The following is a 24672-nucleotide window of genomic DNA, read 5'->3' as shown; positions in this document are numbered from 1 at the left end:
CATCTCTACACGCTAAGTCTGAGTTTTCCTTTTTTAGGTACCACGTGTACCTGCAATCCTGCCATCCTTGTCCTTTTGTGGCTGGCCCTTAATTTTAACACAGTGTTTCAGGTGTACTTTTTTTTTGGTGTGTGTATGTAGAGCATTTAATGTTCAATACTTCATTGTATCAATATTATCAATAAGATATAATATGCATTCTGACCTAAGAAATTAGGTTCTGTAAGAGTATGGGTAAACAGAAGATACAGAAAATTGTCCTCATAGTAACTGAAGAAAGCGACACTTGCTAGACAAACCCAAACTCCTGGTGGGCCCATTCATGTTCCCTCCTGGAACGGCTTCTCCCTCACTTCAGCTTTAGCTTGTGTTTGGCCTGAATTCCTTGCAGAATTTCTGCAAGCAGGCTTGCCTTTCTGTAATGCCTCCTGGAAGAGTTCAGAAATTTTTAGATCCCATCTTTTGACTGACTTGCGTTTTACTCTTCTTCCGGTTGATTTCTGGGTGAATCATTCAGTCTACCTGCCTGTGTCCAACAACAGGCAGAAACGTGATGTCTGCTGTTGGAAAATCAGTGAATCATAGCTCTTTACTTGTGGTGATCCCACGCAAAGCAGAAGTATTCCTTTCTGCACGGAAGCAGAAGCATGGTAATTTTAACTGCAGCACTGGGACTGTAGGGGAGGTGAACATACTTCTTCTGTTTACATCTTTAATGAGCCACAATTAAAAGTAGTGAGTTGGTGTGTCAGAGGGAACGTTATTTTCAGATTCCTATTCCAGCAGTTGCTCTGCTGGTCTAAGCTGCGCTTGACTGGCACCCTGGAGATCCAAGAGCCTTAGGAAAGAAAGCCCAGAAGGGTCTAATCTACTTCCCGAAAGTTAATGGGACAGGAATGACTTTCTGCTGCGCTAAGGCAGGGATTTGCCTCAAATCCCAGAAGCCTGTGATTCTCGAATCTGCTTCACGGTACATCTTTTTCTTCTGGCAGAAGGCCCCAGGGATTGATTTAAAGTTGAGGTACGTACAGCTTTTTTTCTCTCTTCTCCTTTTCTCTTCCCACAATTACGATGGACTGGCGTGCTTGCCCAGCATTGGATTTCTGGTGTGGGGCGGACGCAGATGTTGGGTGTCGATTGTGTCCCTTTCCCGAGCGTTGACTGGGTCCGGCCCTGAGCTCATTGATTTCAGGGGCACTGTGCCTGACCACTCAGCACTGTCCCCCTCCCCCCGCCTCATCCACATTTAATTATAATTGCAGAGTGTGGTTGCACTGTGACACAGGTTAGGTGTCACTGTCTACTAAATTACTGTGGGTGACAGACAGGTTTTCCTTACAAGATAGTAAAGGCACATGCTGGAATAGCTCATTAAAACATAATGCGTAAACATTTCTGTTTAGCCATTTGAACTTGGTAGAACTGTGTATGACAGTATTTACGAAATATATACTCAGTAGTGAAGGGGACTGTAGGGAAATAGGTAGATTTTGGCCCTTTAGAGGTGACCCCTACCTTGTGGTGCATGCGTACAGGTGAGTGGATTATGGACCAGGCACACGTCCCTCAAAGCTCATAATGGAGTTTTGAAGCCTGTCTTGCACAGGCTCCTTCAAAGGCCTGGTATCCGATTTTATGTTGATAATTTTGTGAACTCTTTTTTAAAGAGCCACCCTCATACTTGCTGGGCTGGATTCACTCCTTGTTAGGAATGCCTATATATATGTTAATTAAAAATATTCAGTTCCCCCTCATACTAGAATGTAAAATTCCCCCAAACCAGCCAGTCCATAAAATAGGAAAAATAAGGGGCTGTGCACAGCCTTTAGTATCTTCACGAGTTGTTTCTAAGGAAGTTTATGTCTTGGACATGTAGCAAATAATGATAGTTCCTGTGTCCTAAATTTCCCAAACCGATGACTGACAGTTAGGATCCATGTGTTCCTGGGAACGCCTTCCCCCGATTGCCATTGGCCTGGAGCAGTGAACAGTATTCCAGAGTTTCTTAGTGGGTGAGTCAAATTGAACTGTGTAGCTTCTTACCTTGTCTTCATGCCACCTAAAGAAAACATTAATTTAATGGCTCTTTTGTGAAGCATTTTTTTTTCCCAGCCTGACATGGTTATCTGGACATGTTGTCAATAATTTTCCCTACCAAGAAGTTACTTGTTATAGGTAACTTTTATTTGAGAAATGGCTGCTGGTTTCTGGTGTGCTAAATTAACTTCTTTCTTCATTTCCCAAAGAGTCCTTTTATTGTTTCCAGCCTGCTGTTAGGTGTCAAAGCTAATTTAGATTATTTTTTTAAAATGCACCAGGTATGGTGTTCCAGCTCTGACATCTCCTCTCGAAATAACCATGCTATGGCCTGAAAGGACATGACCCCAAGAAATTATAAGCCGTGAAAAAAAGAATAAAGTATTTGTCATTAAAAAGTTTAAAAATAATTCACGATACTTTATTAGCCATTGAGATTTCTTATTCCAAAACCTTAGGGAGGTGCGATCTGAGACTGGTGAGGTTGAAGGACAGTTGAGATGAGGCGGAAGAAGGTCCCTATATACAAGGCGGAGCAGAGTGACCACAGATTGGAGAACAACCCGATGTAATTTGTCCTGCCTGAAACAGGGACGCCTGTTCCATTGGTCTGCTTGACAACAAAACTTAACCTTGATGACTTGGCAGCCACAGTGAAGGACTGTGGGGGTGGGGCGCAGAATCCAGCAGGGGGGGTGATGTGGAGATAAGAAGCTAGATTGCCTGGGGAAGAGGGTGGTCACAGAATCTAGGTTACAGTTCCCGGTATGCCCCTAATTTGGTGACCTTTGGAAAGTTACTAACCTTTCTGGAATAGTTTCCTCCTCTGTAAGAGAAAGGCGGTGGCCTGGATAATCCCTGGGACATTCTGTATCTGCGGATAGGCAGACATCAGACTTACAGGAAATGAAAATGGTAAGGGTAGACGTGGACCATGTGGAAGGGAGGCAGCTGTGTAGATTGTGGTCTAGAAAACAGGTCGGAAATACCCCCAGTATAGATTCAGGTGTAGTCTCTCTCCATGGGCCAGTGACTTTTACTGGGAGGACTGAGCCCTATGTGAGGTTAGGGGTGAGCTCTGGGGTGACTTAGCAACTGGAGAACACCTTTCAAGGAACCCTACTTCCCTCTCACAGCCCGTGCTTCTCCCTCGCCCCCCAGCACAGATTGTTTAGCTTTGTCTGTCGGGCTCCATGCTGTGCTGGCTTTGTGGCCTCGTCACCCCACACCTTCTCCCTGATGTTTCTGGGCCACTGTAGATTTTCTCTTTTGCTCTGAAGCCCTGTTGAAATTCATTTCTCTGCAGAATCAGACATATTTATTTATCTTGTCAGTGTCCTACTTAGAGAGTCAGATACTTCTGTATTTGTTTTTTGCCAGAACTCACACATGTAAATGAGCTTTTGTAAGCAGCGGGGTAGGTCGAGTCTGAAATACCTTGGGTCCTTGCCAGTTTGCTGCTTGTTCCTCAGTTAACACCGACGGAACGTCTGTCACGTCCGTAGTTCCTGGGCAGTGGGTAAGAATAGCTCCTTCTCTCGCGTTTAGTAACCGAGGGGAGGAGACCAATGTGAATGGGGAGCACAAGGAACAGAATAATGGGAATAGTAGTAATTCTAGTGAAAGCAATGGGCATTTTTCTGAATGCTCCCTGTGGACCGTGACTGTGCTAGTAAGCACTTCACATGTACTAGGCGTGTGTTCACATATACATACACACATTAGCGATAAATGTTTACTTTTCACAGCAACTCTATGAGATAGGGATTATTCTTATCCACCTTCTTCAGATGAAGAACCTGAGGCCCAGAAGGGAGAGGTAACTTGCCCAAAGTTGTACATTAGGCATGCATAGGATGAATGTTTTCACTGCAGAGGACTCTGTGTTAGTGTTAAATAACTGCTAAGTCTATTATTGTGTGTTTGTTGGAACGAGACAAGGTTAGTTCCGATGGAGTTAAGGGAGAGTGGTTTAAACTGTGTTTTGTAGGAAGAAATAGCCATGAGGGTGTGAAGCTTGAAAGGGCGTTTCAAGCTGGAGATGATGGCTTGTTCGGAGTGCATGGAAGGAGGTTGGACAACACATAGGTTTGTTCAGTTGGAGTGAAGACCATCCCTCTGCGTGATGCAGCTAGGTAGTCAGGAGGAAGTGAGTGAAGAGTTATTTTGTTAGCCGGTAGTGTAGGCATTGCCGTAATTAGTGGTAGGTCAACACCTTATAAAATTACTCCAGAGTGTAAAGGCATATTTCTAACAGAAGTGTGTTAGACTGCAACGCAAGGAAGGTGCAAGCATTAGCGTCCTGCCCTTAGGAGACTTCTCATTGGATCCTGTTTACCAAGTGACATGAGCTTCACACCCTAGCTCTGAGCCGTCACCATCTCTGCTTCAGTTTCCATTAATGAGCTCTGAGTCTTAGGTCTGTAGTCACTGAAGCAGCTCAGAACTCATTTGCTCCAACCCCCCTGGATGGCCTGGGATATTTGCCTGTTCCGACACGTCTGCCTTGCCCTGGCAGCCACATTATACACTCTATTGAGGCAGGTGCCTCTCGGGGAGGCCAGTGGAGTAGCGTCTGTTGGCAAACACGCATACACAGTGGCAGCCCCTTAAGGGCTCCAGATAGTGGACGTCGGATACGAGATTAAAACTTGGGCAAGAACTGGAGGCAGGTCACTGGAGTGACCTGGATTTGTGGGTGCTTGGAAAAAGACATTCTATGTGTGGTAGGTAATACTTGTTTCAAGGGGTTTTTTCCTCTGGAAGTGGAAAAGGGGGGAAAAACATTGGGAGAGATTTCCCCAGGTCTGTCGATGGCTTTTTTGTTTGTCTAATTAATTAATTAACTAATTTCTTTGTTTATAATCCTCCTTGTTTGGAAAAGATTTATGAAAGTACCTTAAATCTCTAAATCTGTCAAACAGGGAAATCTTATGAAGTAGCCAAGTTAGCAAGCTATATGTGTTTGTTTTTTTAAATGTTTATGTATGACAAGCCCTGGCTGGTGTGGCTCAGTGGATTGAGTGTAGGCCTGTGACAAGAGGGTGGCCGATTCGATTCCCACTCAGGGCACATCCCTGGGGTGTGGGCCAGATCCCCAGTAGGGGGTGCATAAGAGGCAACTGCACTGGTGTTTCTATCCCTCCCTCCTTCCCTTCCCCTCGTTCTAAAAATAAATGAATAAAATATTTAAAAAAGTATTTCTTTATAACAAGATGGCTATATCATCAATAAGAGATTCTAAAATTGAGTAATTAATGTGGTTACATTTCTCATCTATTTTCCACCTTTAAAAATGTGCTTTTTCTTTAAACTTCAAGCTGAATAGAAATTTCATGTGTTCTAGTTTTTGTAGAGGTTAGTGTTTGAGAAACTAATCAAACACTGACATGATAACTTGTGTTTTTGTTTTTCTTAAAGCCCCTCCTGCTTTAAGAAAAGCTCTGGCCCTGGCTGGTGTAGCTCAGTGTATTGAGCGTGAGCCTGCGAACCACACGATCGCAGTTTGATTCCCAGTCAGGGCACATGCCTGGGTTACAGGCCAGTTCCCGGTTCCCAGCAGGGGACACACGAGAGGCAACCATACATTGATATTTCTCACTCTCTCTCTCTCTCTCCTTCCCTTCCCCTCTAAGATAAATAAATAAAATCTTTTTTTTTAAAGAAAAGCTCTGGAGTGCTGTGAGCATACCACCAGTGGGAGCACCCTGGAGTGTGGGACCCTCACCACCTCCCCTTGTAACCTCATCTCACTCTGCTTGTTGCAGGGCTCCCAGAAAAACTCAGGTGGTTCTGGGGATTAACAAAAATCTTGCCTATAGGAATTTACAACTGACCTTTGGACAGCAAAGACCACTATCTTCCTTTTTGTCATCAATTTCACAAAAATTGGAGTGTTCCCTAGCGTTTACCTCCTATCTGAATCTGTTCAGCTGTCGTGCATGTTGCCACACGAAACCTCATAGCTCTGTTTGACGGTGTTGACAGATGAGCACACTTTGCAGGGTCACCCTCAGGGGCTGACGAGACGGACTCAGTGCCTCTCCCAGCACTCTAGCCCGTGGAACACAGTTCCAGTGGCGGGGGTTTGTGGGGAGGCAGCGAGGGAAAGAACGGTGAATGGGGGAAAGAGGCGGTGCGCACAATCCGCTCCTTGTCCATAAACAGAGTGGCGAGGAAGGAGCCTTACCCTGTGCCAGGCACCTCATTAGGAGTATCATCTGTAACCTCCCATTTCAACCTCACAACCACCCCAGGAGCTGAGCATGACTGCTTTTTGTTTTACACACGGTGCAAGACACAGGTTAAGTAATAAGATTGAAAGCTAATGTGCCATAGAACATAGAAGGATTCTGAACCAGCTCTGACATTACACATAGGCCATCAAGCATGAGTGGGCTAGTTTTGAGTTTTTGTTTCTTCCTTTTTCCTGACAGAATGTATAGGGGAAATAAAGAGAGGTATTTGAAACAAAGCTCTTGTTGCTTAGCCATTTTAATGAAGGTTTGTGGCCAAGACGAGAGTTTTACAATCACCTTGGGATTTCAGAACAGTGGTTTTAATAATTATGAACTGAAGCAGAGAGAGAGTGCTAAGGAAATGTGGGCCATGAAAGCAAAAGTCTGAATGAGGAGTGGTGAGGAGAGATCCAGTCAACTTAGAGATTGCTGGGGTGTCCAGTGAGACCCCCAGGGTAGAGGGGGGACATGGGGGGACTGTGACCATGAGGCTTTGGAGTGATAATGGGATTTTTGACTTGCAACACCGGTCCAGTTTTAACGCTTTGCACCATACCAGGAGCTGACCAGAGTGTGGCACTAATATCCAAGGGTCTTAGGTGGCAAATATGGGTGCCACTGAGTGGGAACAGGTAATGTGCTTTACTAACAGGGTGACCAGACTTGCCCATCCAGAAAGATTTCTGCCTGTAAGGTCATGGTACACTCTCTGGAGCATTGTAGTCATGCCAGTGCCGTTGTTCAGACCATTGGCACTCACAATGGTGGGGAGAAGCATGGGTTTGGGGTTGTGGAGACAAGGATGCAAACCCAGCCCCAATCGTTTGTGCTCTGGGCAAGCGGCTCCAGCCACCATCCTCTGAATGACACATGGGGATATTCATGCCTCGTAGGACTGCTGCATGTCAAACAGCCCAGTACCTGGCACCGAAAAGTACCTAATGTTATCATCATTCCCTAAGAGCAACTAAAAGCATAGGTGGTCTTTCTCATTGTGGTTGTTCAAGCTATGATATGCCAATGGGAGCGTCCCTCAATTTAGTCAGAGAAATCCTTGCAATTTCTGCTACAGCAAAAATGCAAATCACTACTAGATACCTTTCTGGCAGCCATATGAGCTATTTACATAATGAAACCTCTCATATTATTTCTATTAATTGCCACACTTATAAGTATCCACCTGACCATTTTGTGTTTCTAATCATTGTTTCTATGAACAGATTCCATTACTGCCTTGTCTTCTTAATGTCTTCTGACAAGTATCATTATCTCTTTACTTCATATTGTAGTGTTTATGATTTCATGAACTCTTCAAATGTTAGTTTATCACCTGAGACGCTGTCTTTTAATAATGCCATGGTAAGCAAGTACTTGGAGAATTGGGTTCTCTGTTCCTTCACGTGCCTGTGTCATCACTGGCATTGAAGTGATCGCTCCTGTCAGCATTTCCCTGGTGGATCCCCTGCTGCTCACCCCGCTAAACACTTCAGATGTGTCTGTCCACCCATGTGGCCCTCGGGGTCATCCCCTACTCAGGCCCTCACCTTTCTTTTTCCATGTGTGAGATACATTGTTCAGGGAGAGGACCGATTCAGTGAATTGGCCTCACAACTTTAACTTCACAATGAAACAGCTATATCCTCCATTAGGAGGCGTTCTGCTTGAGGGCATGTATGGTTTTCTCCTGATCCCTAGCAAGAGAGACACAAAATAAAGAGGCGCTCAATGCTTGTTGAATGACTTAATGAGAGAGAAGGTGAGGAAATGCCCGTGGTTGGAAGGAGGTTTTCCAAGACCCTGATGACTCTAAGACTCCATCAATGTGAGCAGGACTTAATGTGACAGGAGAAACTTGGCAGGTGCTCTCTCGGGGAGCATATTCATCTTATTTTTATAGTATCTACTAAATGGTCAGGGTTTTTTAAATTGCTTTTTTCTAGGGTATTATCTATAAAGGCTCTAAGCAGGCAACATTGATAAACTTAAAAAATTAGATTTTTATTGAAAAGACAATACTGCTTTCCTATTTGTTTTTGAAATATGATTTTATGAATTCGTCCTCTTGTGGTTGCCAGTAAGAGAACTCATCAGGGCCAGCTTCAAAAACGTGGGAATTTTGATAAGGATGTGAGGGTGTCTGTTGGGTTTTAGGGACAGGTGACAGCTGGACCAAGGGTGCTAAAAAATAAAACAAACAAAAAAACTCAAACCTATAATCCATAGTGTATCTGCGGTTTGGGTCAGGTAGTATGAACAAAAGTGTTCTCACCTTTGTAGGTAAGGTGCTTTCCAGAAAAACACGCAAAACAGATAATCCAGTGTTGATCTCTACAGAAGCTACACCAAGGGTGTGTGATTCTTTGTCTGGTGGTGGTGTCGAGGATTTTTTAACCATTAGTGCTAATATTGCTAGAGAAAGAAGTTAATTAAGATGTCTGTCGTTCCGTTGCGGTAATTTCTGTTTGCAGGGCTCATTAGCATCTTTGATCCGAATGGCTGTTTTCTGGCCGCCGCGCACTAACATCACCCAAACGCGGGGAGTTGCTCTGCAGCTCGGCCTGCTGTCTCCTCACCTCACTTCAGCTTGATGCCCACGGCCGACCCGGTGCTGGCGCGGCGCTGCGTGGCTGGGTTGCAGTGCATGCCCGTTCCTCTGTCACAGGACCTTGTTGAGTGAGGGTCTTGTATCTTGTACTTGGAGCCATGTTGGGTGATGTTGAGGAAATGGTTCAAAAAAGCAGATGGGGAGTGTTTGAGAAGCCTCCTGTAATGGCTGGATGGAGTGAAAGAAGAACAGACACACCTTGCTATCGTTTCTATCACATCCTAGAAGGCAACACTGAGGTCACTGTGTGGCGTCAGGTGGTTCTGGGTCGCCTGAAACCCAGAGTTCAGCAAATCCGAACTTCTATCTCCAAAGGAAGAAACAGACCTAAAGAAGTAAAAATGGCTTGGCCGAGAAGAGGGCAGACCGGAACCAGAAGTGGATATATGTTTCTAATTCTATCCTGGCATTCTCTCCAAAAAATGATCATTTATAGGGTCATAGCTCTGTCCTTAGCAGGGGCTTAGTATACGTAGTTATCTGCTAGGGCGGCCATAATGAAGTACACAGGCTGGGTGGTTTAGTGAACAAAATTTTTCGTCACAATTATGGAAGCCAGAAACTGAGGTCAAGCTGTCGGCAGGGTTGGTTTCTTCCAAGGCGTCTCTCCTTGGCTTGCAGATGGCCGTCTTCTCCCCGTGGCGTCCCAGGGCTTCCCTCTGCACTTGTCTATGTCCTAATTCCCTCTTCTTACAGGAACACCGGTCCTGTTGGATTAGAGGCCCACCCATATGAACTCGTTTTACCACGATCACTTCTTTAAGGGCCTGACCTCAAATACACTCACATTCCAAGGAAATGGGAGTTAGGTTTCAGCATACAAACTGGGGGTAAGAGGGAACAGACACGTTCAGCTCATAATAGTATCTATCAATTATTGTGATTCATTAATTGAATTCCATAGTTGATTGATTATGAATGATATTTATCTCCCAGTCTTTAAATGACCATTTCAACAGGCTTTTCAGATACTCATTTTACTATAATACACAGCCAGCTAATTTAAAGTCCTGATGCCATAAATGTTTATAATAACTCACTGTGTGCCAGGCATGGTGCTAGGCACTGGGGAAAACTGCATATTGGAAAGACCCACTCCCTGCCTTTTTGGAGGTGAGAGTCGGTCAGAAAAGGCAATTTCAAAAAGAGTTTGTGAAACTGTCACAAAAAGGGACATACAGGTGCCATTGCTAGATCTTTCTATTCAGATCTTCCATGGTGGCAAGTTTACAAGTTCACAGCTGGTTGTTTGCCTCTCGGAGGCTGTTGCAGTAGTCACGTGTCTGGGCTGCTGTGGTCCCGAAGAGGAAAGCATTGGAAGATATCACTGCGTTCATTCCAAGTAGGTTCTTTCATGGCCAGAATGCTCACTCGGGAACTGGATTATTCATTATTTATGTGTGTTCAGTGCATTTCTTTTGGAGCAGGGAAAGTTACTATTTTTACCATCTAGTAGTGAGTGTTCTGATGACTCCACAACAAAACTGTTTTGTACTGGACCCCATCTGTCTCTCTTCTGGGGCTACGTCTTCATCATGTTGTGTGTCCCTGATGTCTGGCATCATGCCTGGCATTTAGTAGGTCTTCAGTAAATATTTGCTGAATAAATGTGTACTGGTTGGAAAATTGTCTGTTACCAGCTTTCTGCACAAGATAAATGCCCCGCCTCTCTGAGCAGGACATCATGAGTCACGCATGGTCTTCCCGACTCAGCACCTTATAAAGGACAGGCAATGCCAGCTCTCAGGACTCTAGCCTACAGAGAGAGGCCAGTCCTCTCTGCCTCAGGGACCATGGAAGAGTCTTAAAGATGGAAAAACAGCTACAGGTTATTGCGCAGACATGCATTAAAATGTAATTTGTGCAATGTACCTTTTTTGGAATTTACCGTATATTAACACTCATCCCTTGTCTCCGGGGTTAATAGTACTCCCTTCTGCTCTAATCCCAACTTCCTTCATCGTGAATCATAGACAAGTGAATTCAGGTGAACTTGGAAAGAAGCACGAGATGTAGCTCTTTTTGAGCAATGTGGGAGTGGGAGTGGGAAGGTTGTTCTAGGCATAAAGATGGCATCAAAAGAGGCTTGGCTGTGTTTCCATGTCTAGTAATCATTGACGGTTCATTGTTTAACAATTTTAAAAGTATCCTCTGAACCTCGGGATGTTCAAAAACAAGCACTTCATGGTAGAGATTACTGTAGTTTTTGGACTATAACATGTACCTAGGTTTTAGAGGAGGAAAATAGGAATACAAATTTTGAAGGAAAAAATGTGGTAAAGTATTTAATAACATAAATAACAATATTTCACCAACATAAATGTAAACAGAACTCAACAGTTTTGCACAACCTGTGTGGCTCTGCAGCTGTTGCCAAATTACACCTCCCATCACCCCAACCTGGCTAAGCATTGATGGGAGTTGTAGTTTGGCAACAGCTGCAGGGCCACATTGACAGGTGACCCTGCAGTGGAATTGGTCTATGTTAATGTTAATGGGGCGGGGGGAGTGGCGGGATACACCAGTCACGTGACTGAGGCACGTACAGGTGCCGCAGGCTTTCCTCTCCTAACGTGCCTGCACCGCTATACCCTCCTCCCTAGCACTATAGTATGCTGCAGCCAGGACTCTACTCCTGCCTCCCTTGCTTTGCACCATTGGGACACCCCCTCCTCCTAGCCCACAGCCCGCAGTGTCTCCCCACTCCTGCCACCACCAGCTTTCTGCAGTGGCAACCCTGCTGCTGCTTTCTGTGACCCTGCTCTACCACCGCCTCCCCCAACAACCCCGGAGCCAGGTAAGGCCAGGTAAGTACATTCGGACTATAAGACGCACCCCCATTTCCCTCACAGATTGGTGGGGGAGTGCGTCTTATAGTAAAAAAAAAAATACAGTATGTCCATTGATAGGAGATACATAATATGATCAGTGGCAGAAGCAAAGGTGGAAACAGTTGTGTGATACAGAAGTCAAAAAAGTCAGGAGATAAAGTGAAACTGCAAATGCAACTCAGCCCCTGCTGGCCCATGGCAGCAGCATTCTCTGCGGTGTGGTGCACTCCATTGGACTTAAGCCCGTGTCTTTGCAGAGCTGTTGTATCAAGGTCACAGTGTGAGCAGTGACTTTAAACTTTCACGATGTTTTGCCTTTTTTTCACCCACAGTATATGCTCTTGTGGCATTTGTGTATTGCTGATATTGCTGATAAAAATTAAAAAGTGGTGCCATGCTCAGTGAGTGGTGTACAATTCGTGTGACTTTATGAAGAGGGATTCTGTTCGTTGCTTGAACATGACCCAATACTGAAACAAAACACAGCCCCCTCTCTTTTTGAGATTTTATGTATATACATATGTATACATATATGTATACGTGTGTGTATATATATCTTATTGTGGTAAAATACACAGAACATAAAAGTCGCCATCTCAACCATTTTTTCAGTGTACACTTCTAAGTTAAGTACATTCACGTAGTTGTTCAGCCATCACCACCATCCTTTTCCTGAGCCCTTTGCTTTATAAGATTGAAACTCTGCCTATTAAACAGTAACTCCCTATTCCCTGTGTTTCCCAGACCCTGGCAACCGCCGTTCTACTTTCTGTCTGTGAGTGTTACACTAGGTACTTCATCTCAGTAGGGCCCACACATTTGTCCGTTTATGACCGTCTTATTCCACTTAGCTGATTCGATTTTGGAACGGTTTTGCTGCAATATAATTCTTTTTTTTATATATATAATTTTTATTTAATTCTTGTTCAAGTACAGGTTTCTGTCTTATATTCCCAACCCTGCCCACCCCCCACCCCATGCTCCCCGCCTCCCTCCCCCTTTCCACCCCCCACCCTTAGTTATTGTCCATGTGTCTTTTATACTTGTTCATGTGAGTCCATTCCCTTTTCCCCTATGATTCTCTCAAACTATAAAATTCACCCCTTTAAAGTGAACCAGTCTATGATTGTTAGTGTATTCATAACTGATATATATTTGAAGAGCAAGTAAATTCAGTTCTCTTAGTTCTCACAAATGTGCACATGCTTTTCATCGGGCAAGTCCGCTTGTAGAAATGTTACAAGATAAAGGGAAGAGGTAGGTAGAGGCAGGTACCTAGATTATGCTTAGTTTGCTTCAGATGAATTCAGATAACCAAAATATTTTTGTACGCATGTTTCCTTTTCTTGAAACATCTTCATTTGCATCCTGGCACCAGCAGTATGTGACTATTTATGTTGCTCCTGTGAGGATATTATTTGTTTGCAAAGTTGCTTGTGATGAATTAGCCAGGAATTCAACAGAACTGAAATTTCTTAAAGTCTGAATCTGTTCAAAGACCAGTTTTAAATCGACTGAGGCAATAGATGGAACTGGCACTTGAGTTATTTGATATCTAGAATTCCAGTGCTAAAGGCGATATTTTGATCTAAGTTAGAAAAGTGGCATTTCAAACTTATCCTGATGGTGGGAGTGCGACTTGGAACAAACACGCAGGGAAACAGTTAGGCGTTAGCCAGGAAAGATGAGTGTGTGCGCCCTGACTAGGCAGTTTCCCTGCAAAGTCTGCCCCTTGGAAAAGCTTCTCTATACTCATACCAGAAAGCATGTGTGCTGTCATCCCAGTTCACAGGCTTAAGAAATAAACTCAGGCTGCCCAGATGTTATTCAGGTAGAATGGACAAGAATTAATTATGCAACAATGTACTAGAATTATGTACTAGAAATATGTACTAGAATACAATACAACAATGAAAATGAATGATCTAAAAAAACTATGCAGAGCAATATGGGTAAATCTTGACAGCCTGATGTTAAGCAAAAGGAAAAAATGTAGGGTGATGAAAAATTACTATCATATGAGTGATTCTGTTTATCAAATTCAAAATATGCATAATTGAGAATAATAAATTAGAATTTCACCCTGAAACAGTTAAGGAAAGGCCAAAAGCCTAGAAAAGCAGCATCTATTAAAACTTTTTTCCCTCTGTTCTGAAAGTACATGTGGAAACTAAAGCTACCAGCTATTTCTGCCATTTAAACACTTCTGTGAAATTTCTAAGTACCCTGCATAGTAGCTCTTTAAAATACCACATGCACACTGCTAGCAGGCTGAAAACTTACAGAAAGATGGCTGGCTGAGACACAAATCATGCATGCAGAATATTTTTACTTAAAAAAATTTACATTCCTGAAAATAGAATTTTCAGAGAGAAGCCTTTCTTGAATGATGTTGAATTGAAGGCTGTCACTAAAAATAGATGTCTAATTTTTACTAAATGAAAATTAGGCAGGATCCTAATCAGTAGATACTTCCTGGGTTCAGTGCTCATTTTGTCACTTTATTACTTCAGTCAACATGACTGTGCCTGTTCTCACATCCCTCGTCCTCCGCTCATTTGGTTGTCCTTATGACCACCACCATCATTATGGTCATTGCCGCCGCCACCACCACCCCACCACCACTGCCACCACCACCGTCATCACCACCACCACCACCATCACCACCACCGTCATCATCACCATCGACATCACCACCTGGGCGCGTGCTTCTGTGCCTGCCTGAGACAGTAGCAGTGACACACTCCTGAGGACTAGCTGACACTGAGTGCAAGCCTGTTCTGCCATAGGGCCTTTGCCCCACTGGGCCCTCCACCTCCACCCTAGTTAAGTGTCACCTTCACTGGGAGTTAACTCTATAATAACATTTCTGTCACTTTCTACCCTTTTCATTGGTTTGCTTTGTTTGTATTATACTCACATATGTTTGTTTGTCTTCCTCCGCTAAAACCTGAAAGACTTAGAGTTCATAGAAGTGGATACCATGTCTGCTTCTCTTGCTCCTGTATCTCAGCATTTGGTGCTGGGCACATGTAGAAGCTCAACAATTACACATTGAGTAAATGAATGACCGAATCATCCCATTAACTCTATGAAATACCACCATTCGACAGACTGAAAAAAATGGAGGCTAAGATAGCTTAAGCCCCTTGCCCATATTCGTGCAGCGGGTGAGTAGTAGGGGTTAGAATTCAAAGCCAGAGCACCTGACCCCAAAGTCTGTTCTAACTGCTCCCCTTTTCTGTCTTCTATCTGTCACTGATTCTGATGTGACTCTTCTTTTTTCTTTTCCTTTTTTTTTTTTTGCATAGAGCATCTTTTATTCTTTTCCGATGATGAGATCAATTATTCGATTCCATGAACTCACCTTTGGAACAAATACTTTTGCCCCCTCTCAGGACTGTTTTGTTCTGCATATGCAAAGATTTGCCCTGCATTTCAGATTCAGTGATTTTTTTTGGCTGTATTTACCGTCTTTTCCAGCTAACACCCAGTGCCATGTTTAGTGCAGCTGTCTAGGCTCGAAGACCACAGCGGGAGTGTGAGAGCAGCAGAGACTTCCAGTGGGAAGGCCTCGTACAGATAACCCACTGAGCTGTGTTATCACCTAAATGCACGTGTCATTAGACCATTTCTGATGGCATCTAATGCCCTTGTCCTGGACATGTTCTGCCTTGTCATCCATTCTCATTTGTCACTTTCTATACTGCTACATTTACTGAAATAACATGGATGGGAAAGTGAAATGAAATATTATGGGGGTCGGAATGCTTTATTTATTATTTTAATTTTCTGTAGCCTGTTTTGGGATATAGGAGCTAGCTCTGAAGTTAAAAATAAACCAACTAATGATAGAAGCTGAGATTGTCACCCCTTTTAATAGAAACTCAGATAGTGGTGGGGCCACCGAGAGTTCCCATTTGGTGACGAGAGTGTCATCTTGCAGGAGTACAGGCATAGCCCATGAGTGGCATGGTTGGGGGTCCTGGAACCTGGGATCTACTTTCTGGGGTTCCTTCCATGGCCCAGCCGCCTTTTCCTCGGGGCTTTGCCCACCCAGCCGTTAAGCCAGACATGTCATAGAAGGTAAAATCCTTTTCTTGGACCATATGTTGGCTGATTATCAGCAGCCTCTGTCTTCCTAGATCATCTGGCTTCATTATTAAAGCCATCTTTGTTTACCATGGGGGACTGTTGGCAGAGCCCAAGTGATCTTCGGTAAGGCTGCATATTAACTATTGACCAAACTTCTCAGGATCCTAGGACATCCTGCAGGGGGGGTGTGGGCGTTGCAGCAGGATATGAGAGAGAGAGAGAGAGAGATTGAGAGAGAGAAACACATACATTGATGTGAGAGAAACATCAATTGGTTGCCCTCGTACATGCTCTGACAAGGAATCAAACCCACACCCTAGGTGTGTTCCCTGTCTGGGAATTGAACCCATAGCATTTTGGTCTATGGGACAATGCTCCAACCAATTGAGCTACCCGGCCAGGGCAGAATATTTAACATGTTAGATCTAGGATCTTTGGCAACTTCTACTTTTCCTCTGGCGTAGAAATAAGCCCCATGTTTCTTCTATTGTAAAAGGTATTTTGAGAGGATATTGGTTGTTTTAAAGTCAAAATGATACTAATATTTATTAAACACTTACTGTGATCCAGATACTATTCTAAGTGCTTTACATACATTGTAAAATTCAATGGTCACAGCAGCCCAATGAGGTGTTTATTGTTGTTAGCCCCATTTCCTGGATGAAGAAATTGAGGCTCAGAGGTAATAAACAGTTTGGCCAAGGTATCAGAACTGAAAGTGGCACAGCAGTCATTTTGGTCTAAGCAGTCTGACTCCGGAGCCTGCTCTCCCCATTGAGTGTTTTTTCTCTGATAACAGAAATGGTGTGTGTACGTTTAAGGAACTGAAAACACAGACCAGAACGAAGGGCCAGTCACCCACAAGATAACTATGGGCATTGTTCGTGTTTCCCATTATGCACATTCTTTAACTGGGGTCATGGGTTGCACCGTTGGTGAGCTGCTTTTACCTGGTTCATATGTTGTGAACATGTTGCTGGGTCTTTTTCAGTCCCACCTAGCGTGCGTTTATTGCCTGTAGAGTTTTCCATCTCTTACAGACACTGTAATTACATAAAGGTTAATTCTCTACATTTCTGCTGTTGGTAGTAGTGCTGTGCTGGATTTCCTTGAACATACATCTTCTTTTGTATGTCTCTGATTGCTTCCTTATGACACATTTCTAGGACCAGAACTGTTGGCTCAAATGGTGAGAGCCTTTATGAGCTATTCGATAGGCATTATTCAAGTACTATGTTTTAGCACTTACTGGCCATGAGAAAGAATGCCCCTGTGTCTGCAGTCCTGGACAATGTTAAGTACGGTAATTAAAAGACAGAAATACACAGGAAACTTGCCAAATCGATGCGTTAAAAATAATTTCTTATTTTAATTTTTCGGGGGTGTGGTTTTGAGTGAGGTTGGACTTCTGTTTTTTATTTCTTTATATTTCTTTTAAAATGGGCTATTTACCTTTGCTTATTTTTGTTTTAGGACACTTATCTTTTATTCATAATTTTTATATGTTCATTTTGAACCAAGGATATTGACTGTCAATTACAAATATTTTTCCCACTTTCATATTTTCCTTTCAATTTTATTCAAGGTAATTTTGATATTCAAATATTCAAAGGTTTGTATAGTCAAACATATTAATTATATATATATATATATGTTTGCTTATATACCTAGAAAAGCCTTCCCATACACGAGGATGAAACAACTATTCACCTATAATTATTTTAGTTCTTTTATTATTTGATAGTTTACATTTAGAGTTTATGTATGTATTTATTTATTTTTAGATTTTATTTATTTATCTTTAGAGAGGGAGGGAAGGAGAGAAGGAGAGAAATATCAATGTATGGTTGCTTCTCATGGGTCCCCTGCTGGGAACTGGCCTGCAACCCAGGCATGCGCCCTGACTGGGAATCAAACTGCAGTCTTTTGGTTTGCAGGCTCATGCTCAATCCACTGAGCTACACCAGCCAGGGCATTGCAGATATTTTTATTGTGACAAATAAACAGTATTCTGATTTTAAATACCCCTTCCCACAGAATTTTGATGTCCTTAAAAATATGTATTTATTTATTTTTAAGACAGAGGAAGAAAGGAGGGAGAAAGAGAGGTAGAGAAACATCATTGAGTGGTTGCCTCTCACATGACCCCCACAGGGTCCTGGCCTGCAGTCCAGCCATGTGACCTGACTAGGAATCAAACAGGTAACCCTTCGGTTTGCAGGCCTGCACTCAATCCACTGAACCACATCAGCCAGGGCTTTATGTCTTTTCAGCATCTTTAATAATGATTTTTTTCTATTGAATCAGTGGTTCTATGGATGTATAATGTAATTTATGTATCATGTCCATTCCTAGAAGATTTGAATTGACCTGTTCCCCAATTATTTGACTGAGGTCATTTTTTTTTGTTTTGTTGTTAGCTGCCCCCCACACAGTATTTTTCTCCAATAATTTTTTGATTGAGAGTTTTACTTCTTAGATTAATATTAGAGATTTTTATTTTTCTAGAAAATTTGCCATTTCTGTATTTTAAATTTTATTAACATAGAATCAAGTAATACATTGTCATAAAATGTATAATATCCTTAATATTTTTATTTCCTTTTTTATTTCTAATGTGACTTGATTTATTTTTCTTTGGAACATCAGATTAACTATGAGTAACTCTGTTTTGTTCTTGGATATTTTTAAGGACCATCTTTTAAAAGCTTTTCTGTTGAAGGAAAAAAATTTAAATATTGGAATTTGTTTCTGTCGTGATTTTTGTGTGTTCTACTTTTCATTTTGCTCTTCCTGGATTTATTCCCTTTTCTACTTTCTTTCTTAAAAAATGTTTTATTTATTTTTAGATGGAGGGGAATGGAGGGAGAAAGAGAGGGAGAGAAACATCAATATGTGGTTGCCTTCTGCACGCCCCCTACTGGGGACCTGGCCTGCCACCCAGTCATGTGCCCTGACTGGGAATCAAACCAGCAACCCTTTGGTTTGCAGGCCTGTGCTCAGTTCACTGAGCCACACCAGCCAGGGCCCTTTTTCTAATTTCTTGAGTGGAATCCTTTATAAGTTTTTCTTAATGATGAAAATATTTAAGGTGTTCGCATCTCAGTGTAGGTTCTCCACATTGGATATGTAATGTTTGTTCTCTTTATCTTTGTTTCAATCTGCAATTGTATAATTTAGTATTCTTTACACTCTATACTTAGCTAGAAGAATGTTTTTAAAATGTACAGGTTTATTTGAATTGTTTATGCCTTTGTTTATTAATGTGGAGAGTATTGCACATTGCACAGAGTACTGAGAGGGAGTCATGTTTCTTTGATGTCCCAGTACATGATTTGTTTTGGTTAATGTGCATAAGCCCCTGTACAGAAGTGCGTGCCCTAATTACCAGTTTTATCTAGTGTTCAGACCAGCATTGTTTATTATTTTACCCTACTTCTCTAAATCCTTACTAAATTTTTATCTGGTTATTTTTCCAAGGACTAAAAACAATAAGGTAGACTTCAGCAACACGTTTACATGCCTCTCAGTATCCGCCCGTTTTCCTTTATATATTTCTGTGCTGTGTTATCTTCGTACGTATAGTTTTAACTTTTCTTTGAAATGTTCCCCTTGTCAGTAAAAATGACATTCCTATTTAACGCTTTACATTTTTTATTCCAGTTTTATTTTAACTGATGACTCTGTCTTTTTACTGTGCGGTTTTCTGGTATTCCTTGCCCCATCCTTTTTCTTTTAACTTTTATGGGTTTCTTACAGGTAGCATTGAGGTCATTCTTAATTTATGACTCTGCCTGAGGTTTTTTTGCATCTGAAAAGGGAATTAATATCTATCTTCAATGTTGATATACTTGTTCTGATTTTTTGTCATCTTTTAATTTTTTCCTTTTGTGATTCTTTGATTTTCCATTTTGTCTGATGTGATTTATTTTTTAACAATTTTCAAGTTACATATTATGTTTAATTTTCTAGTTTTCTTAACCTCTAAATGAAAATATACCTATATTTCTATATGAACAAGAAGCTTAATGAACATACCTTCTTGTGTAGGATGAAATTATACTTTATTTTTCTTTCCTTTCAAAAGGTAGTTACATAGATATTTTGGTCCAGCTTATTCTTTTAATATAATACAAATTTTCTTAGAAAAATTATGTAGATAATTTGTATCCTGTTTTCTGACTACATGTAGTTGTTAGTCATTTATATGTTTTGATTACATGTTATAAACTACTTCAAAGCACAACAACCCCTTATTCTTTATTTTTTTAATTATTTTTTTTGTTGTCTAGAGAACTTCAAAAATGTTTTCATGAAGAACATTTTCTGATTGATCTTTTGCATACAAGAATGCCTTTTTTCATTTTTAGCTCTTAAAACTTGATTGGTCTAGAATTACTGTATCAAACCCTTTGCAATCAGAGCTACAGCTTGCTGTTTTATTTTTTCCGATGTCAAATACCAGCCTGATTTTTCTCCCATCTTACTGTCCTGGCCACCTGTGTTTTTTTCCTTCCTCATTTGATGCTAAGGATTTCCTTATTTTGATCTGAAAGTTCAGGTTTCATTAGAAGGTACATAGATGAGTTTTTATTAATTTATATATGTATATGTATGTGTGGGGGTGGGTCAGTGTGAGTTTTCATTAATTTTTTTTATACAGAATGAGCTTTTCCCCCCCTTTTCCTTTTTTGGGTTGGGAGGTGGCTAGGAATCACATATTTTTCCAGTTCAGAAAAGTTTTCTTACATGATACCTTGAGTGATTGCTGCTGTGGTATTTGGTCTGATCACTTCAGGAATTGCTGACATCTTGGCTTCCTGTTCTGTCTTCAGTATCCATTACAATCTGTCTTTTTGCCCTCCAAGTTTTTAAGATTGTTCTTCATAGCACTGATTTGATTTACAGTGTCATCTTTCCTTTTCTTTGGTCCTAACATAGCTTCCAATTATATTTCTGAAAACTGAAAATTGAAAAATTTGTTTTTTGTTTTGTTTTGTTTTGCAATTCCATCAGTTTCTTTTTGGTTTTGTTCACTTGTCACATATCTCATTTTCCATGTTTTGTTTCAGAGTCTAGTTCTTCTTTCCTTTTGGCAAGAAAAAGCCTATCTTGTCTGAAACTGATTTCTATTTCTAATATTAAATTTTTTCCAAATTATCTTCTTGCTTAATTTCTTGGATGCTTTTGTTGTTTTGCCACAAAGTCACCAAGTCACCTATATTTGGTCCACTCATCACTGAATGGTGGAAAATTTAGCTTGGCCTGGAATTTGTTCTCAGATGGTCCTTGTACCTTCTGGAAAAGATTCGATTCCTTCTCTCAGTCTGAACCTGGAAGCTTGGTTCTTAAATTTTCACCAGGCCATGCATGTGTCCCATCAGCCCTACAGACTGGGAGGGAGCTGGAGCCAGAGCAGTCGCTGTTGGTGTTTTCTACATGGTGGTTTCTGCTCTGTGTTGGGCGAAACCGCTGTACACGGGACCATGGTCTAATCCTGGCTTTCTCCCTCACCTTAGCTTCACTGCAAGCCCTCCGAACCTCTCATGGTGACTGAATTCTGGTGTCAGAGACCTGCTGGTAGGGAGACAGCACAACGGACTGGGTAGCTCGGGCGCAGCAGTGCTTATGCTTAGTTCTCTTACTCTCGTGCCGCCTGAAAGCCTGACTGTCTGTTTCCTGACCAGCCCTCACCTCCAGCTTTTGCTCCTCAGGTGTAGGACTATTTCTTATCAGATTTGTCAGAATCCCTTCTTGTTTTCTTCTTATAATGCTGCACCACTTTTTCAAGAAGGAGAATTACCAGTGACCTCTCTGGGTCAGGCTTTTATGTTACGTGTCCTACTGTTCGTCTAGTGAAACATGTTAATGATGGTTGCACGTGTCTGATGCCCATCTCTGTCTTCCAGCACCGATCCGTATTTCCCCTTTATTACATTCTTTTGGTACTGATGATACGCTCTCAAGGCAGGGAGAGAAGGGGTGGGGAGAGCCTTCTTGAAGAAAATCTAATGCTCAAAGACCTAAATTTCTAAAACACAAACAGAAATGACTGAAGTTTACAAAACATTTATGAAGTGCTCTGAAATAATGAACTCCCCCAGGGCACTCAGAACACAAAGTAACTTATAGAAGTTAGGCTTACACATAAATTGTCAGATACACTAGCCTCCTTATGTAGTAAGCTACACCCGTGTCTCTGTACAGGTCCCCAGGAAGCTCATGCTGCATGGTCCAGTTAGGTACAGGAGACCTCTCACATAGCAGCCGGTCACTGTGCCTGTAACAGTGTTTATGATCGAAAGTGGTGCCCATTTCACCCTCTGCACTTTTCCCAGTGGCATTGGCAGCTAGGTTCTGGCTTTTCAGCCTAGGGGCTGATTGCTTCACCCCAGAAACTTTGGTGATCTTTGCAGGCCCTCTATGACTAGGGAGAGCAATTATACCCCCTTATTTTAAGGAAACAAAGAACAATAGTGTCACATGTCTAAATAAGAGTGGAAAAAAATCAGTCTTCCACATTTGAACACAGAGTAGTTGGAAACAATGAAATAGAAGTGAAGTGCACACAGGTAGAGAGTGGGCTGGGGCTTGATTAACTGACGAGTATTTCCTCCCCTTTCAGCAGTCCTGCTTCAATTATCGCCAACAAAGGTGACTCAGGAAAAAAGGGACCTTGAAGTGTGTGTATGTGTGTGTTGCCTGCTGAGACATTCAGGTCACAGTGTGCTAGAAGGAAGATGGCACACTAGCTGGGGCTATGTGGAACAGACCTGGACTAACACTCACGCTCCGCCTGGACTAATGCACAGGCTCAGAGTCAGTGGCTCCTACCAACATGTCATTGTGCCTCTAGCAGGTAGCGTAAGACATTAACTCCTGACTTCTTTCCTTTTGAGACTTCAGTCTCACATTTACTGATAAAAGTGTGTGTGGGGACGAGACATGATAAGAAGACAGACAGGCTCACCGCTGGCTGAGGGGGATTTGTCCACAGACTGGGCAGCTTCCTTCTCCTCTGCAGCCTTGGGCGTTGCTACCGACTCATGGATACCCAGACGGACCTGCTGTGAGCTGCATTCTGGTGGTTGACTGCATTAGGGCCTGTGATCTATTTCTTAGACATATATTTTGGATTTGAAAAATAAGCAAGAAGCCATCATCAAGGTCAAGGGGAATGATATATATCCTTGACCTACAGCATCTTTGTTTCTTACACACACATTTTGATGTAAAGCAAGAGCCATTTCCTAACGACAAATCATGGTTGCCTGAGGCAGATGGGTACGTTTTCATGTGTTTGAAATATCAGGCGGAAAGAGACTTGGCTCTTGCAACTCTTCCTTAGATTTCCCATTATTGACACTGACATTGTATTTTGAAATTATACCTGAATATAATACTACTAATACTAATACTACTAATACTTTGGAACATGCTTTCCAAAGGTTATCCATGCAATAACATATCCCGGGCCTTGGAAACACCTTTACCATCCAGGTACCCACCATATATGTATTACAATGAGGTTTTCTTAGTGACACTTTGAAGGGATTCTGTAGTTAAGAAATGCTGATTGAATACTGAATAGTGATTAAGTATACATGCTCTGCTATGTGTTAATAATGTGTAATTTCACTACTCCCGCAACTCTTTGAATTAGTATCATCATTATATGTATTTTATGGTAAAGGGAATATAGACTTAGAAAGTTTCCATAACTTGTCCTAGTAAGCTTTGAGGGTCACCTTTGAGTCTCTGACTCAATAACTAAATTCTTTTTAGTCTACCGCATCGACTCTCCTATTGATTTTCCAGGGAGTCTGTACGTTTTTCTAAAGATCGTATCATCCGAAAGTCGCTTAACCTAGAGCTTCAGCATCTCTATCCGTGAGCTTACAGTTTCCCCCAAACATCATACCTGTTTCTCTGCTCCTTCGCTAATTCTGAATGGTGAGTAAATGGTGTTTCGGCGTGAGGGAGAAGGAATTGCATCCCTGTAGCCATGTCTGAGTGCACAGCATTTTAAGGAAGCCCTGGAGCAGTACGGGCACCTGAGCCAGTTATATTCCCAGCTCTGCTCTAAACTAGTTCTTTCGTGGCCTTGGGAAAGCCAGACCCTCTCTAAGCCTCTTAGCACATCTGTGAAATTAAAGAGTTAGAGTAAAGGATCTCCCTTAGGTCCATTCTGGCTCCGAAATTCTGCAGTCGCATGCATCACAAAATAGGAAGCCTGAACATATAAAACAGAATTTACTGTTGTCATAAAATGTAACTTACATAATTGATATGGTGCTGCATGGTAATTGGGCATTAGTGGAGGAGAGGCATGGGCAGTGCTTACATGCTCTCAGGCAGTAAAAGTGTCAAGGAAAAGGAGAAAGTAACTAGTCAGAAGGACTAACCTCAGATCTACCTTTAGGGGGCGCCTGGTGCCATGGGTGCAGGCCACAAGCTCTAAGAAACTGATTAAGAGAATCAGGCTCTTCCAGTTCCCAGTGATTCTAGGCAACTTCAGCCTATCTGGCTGGGTCAGCCTGGGCTGCACTTAACCTATTCCAGAACCACTGTGTTCTTTCTGAGGGGAGTGTAGTCTTTAAGACAGCAATATGTCAGCAACTTTATATTCATTATCTCATCATTATTGTGTTATGTTACATTATATTATAATAATTCCTACTTTACAGATGCATAACTAAGACTAGAGTTTGCCCATGGTCACAGAAGGGGATGAACCCAGCTTTTGATTTCAGTGTACGTATCTTTATGGCAGACCTTACGATGAAGCAAAATAAGCTTTTCAAATTAAGGGGAATTACCTTACCCTATCTCCAAATTCAGAGTGGTAGCTGCTGGCTGATACTGA

General features: G+C 42.1%; 1 protein-coding gene across 9 annotated transcripts in view; it reads left to right on the top strand.

The window, feature by feature from the left end:
- ATXN1 (ataxin 1) overlaps nt 1-24672 on the top strand; it is a 391897-nt gene that overhangs the window by 104291 nt on the left and 262934 nt on the right. The window contains exon 1 of one of the 9 annotated variants that reach the window (XM_037037925.1): nt 17989-18008. The exons of the other annotated variants lie outside the window; for them this stretch is intronic. The gene's annotated coding sequence lies outside the window, so the exon portion shown is untranslated. Of the gene's footprint in view, nt 1-17988; nt 18009-24672 lie in introns of those variants that run through there. 9 annotated transcript variants of the gene reach the window in all.

The sequence above is a fragment of the Sturnira hondurensis genome, unplaced genomic scaffold, assembly GCF_014824575.4.
Source record: "Sturnira hondurensis isolate 20B ecotype Veracruz unplaced genomic scaffold, ASM1482457v3 Scaffold0023817, whole genome shotgun sequence".
NCBI lineage: Eukaryota > Metazoa > Chordata > Mammalia > Chiroptera > Phyllostomidae > Sturnira > Sturnira hondurensis.
This window is presented reverse-complemented; position numbering and strand designations above follow the sequence as displayed.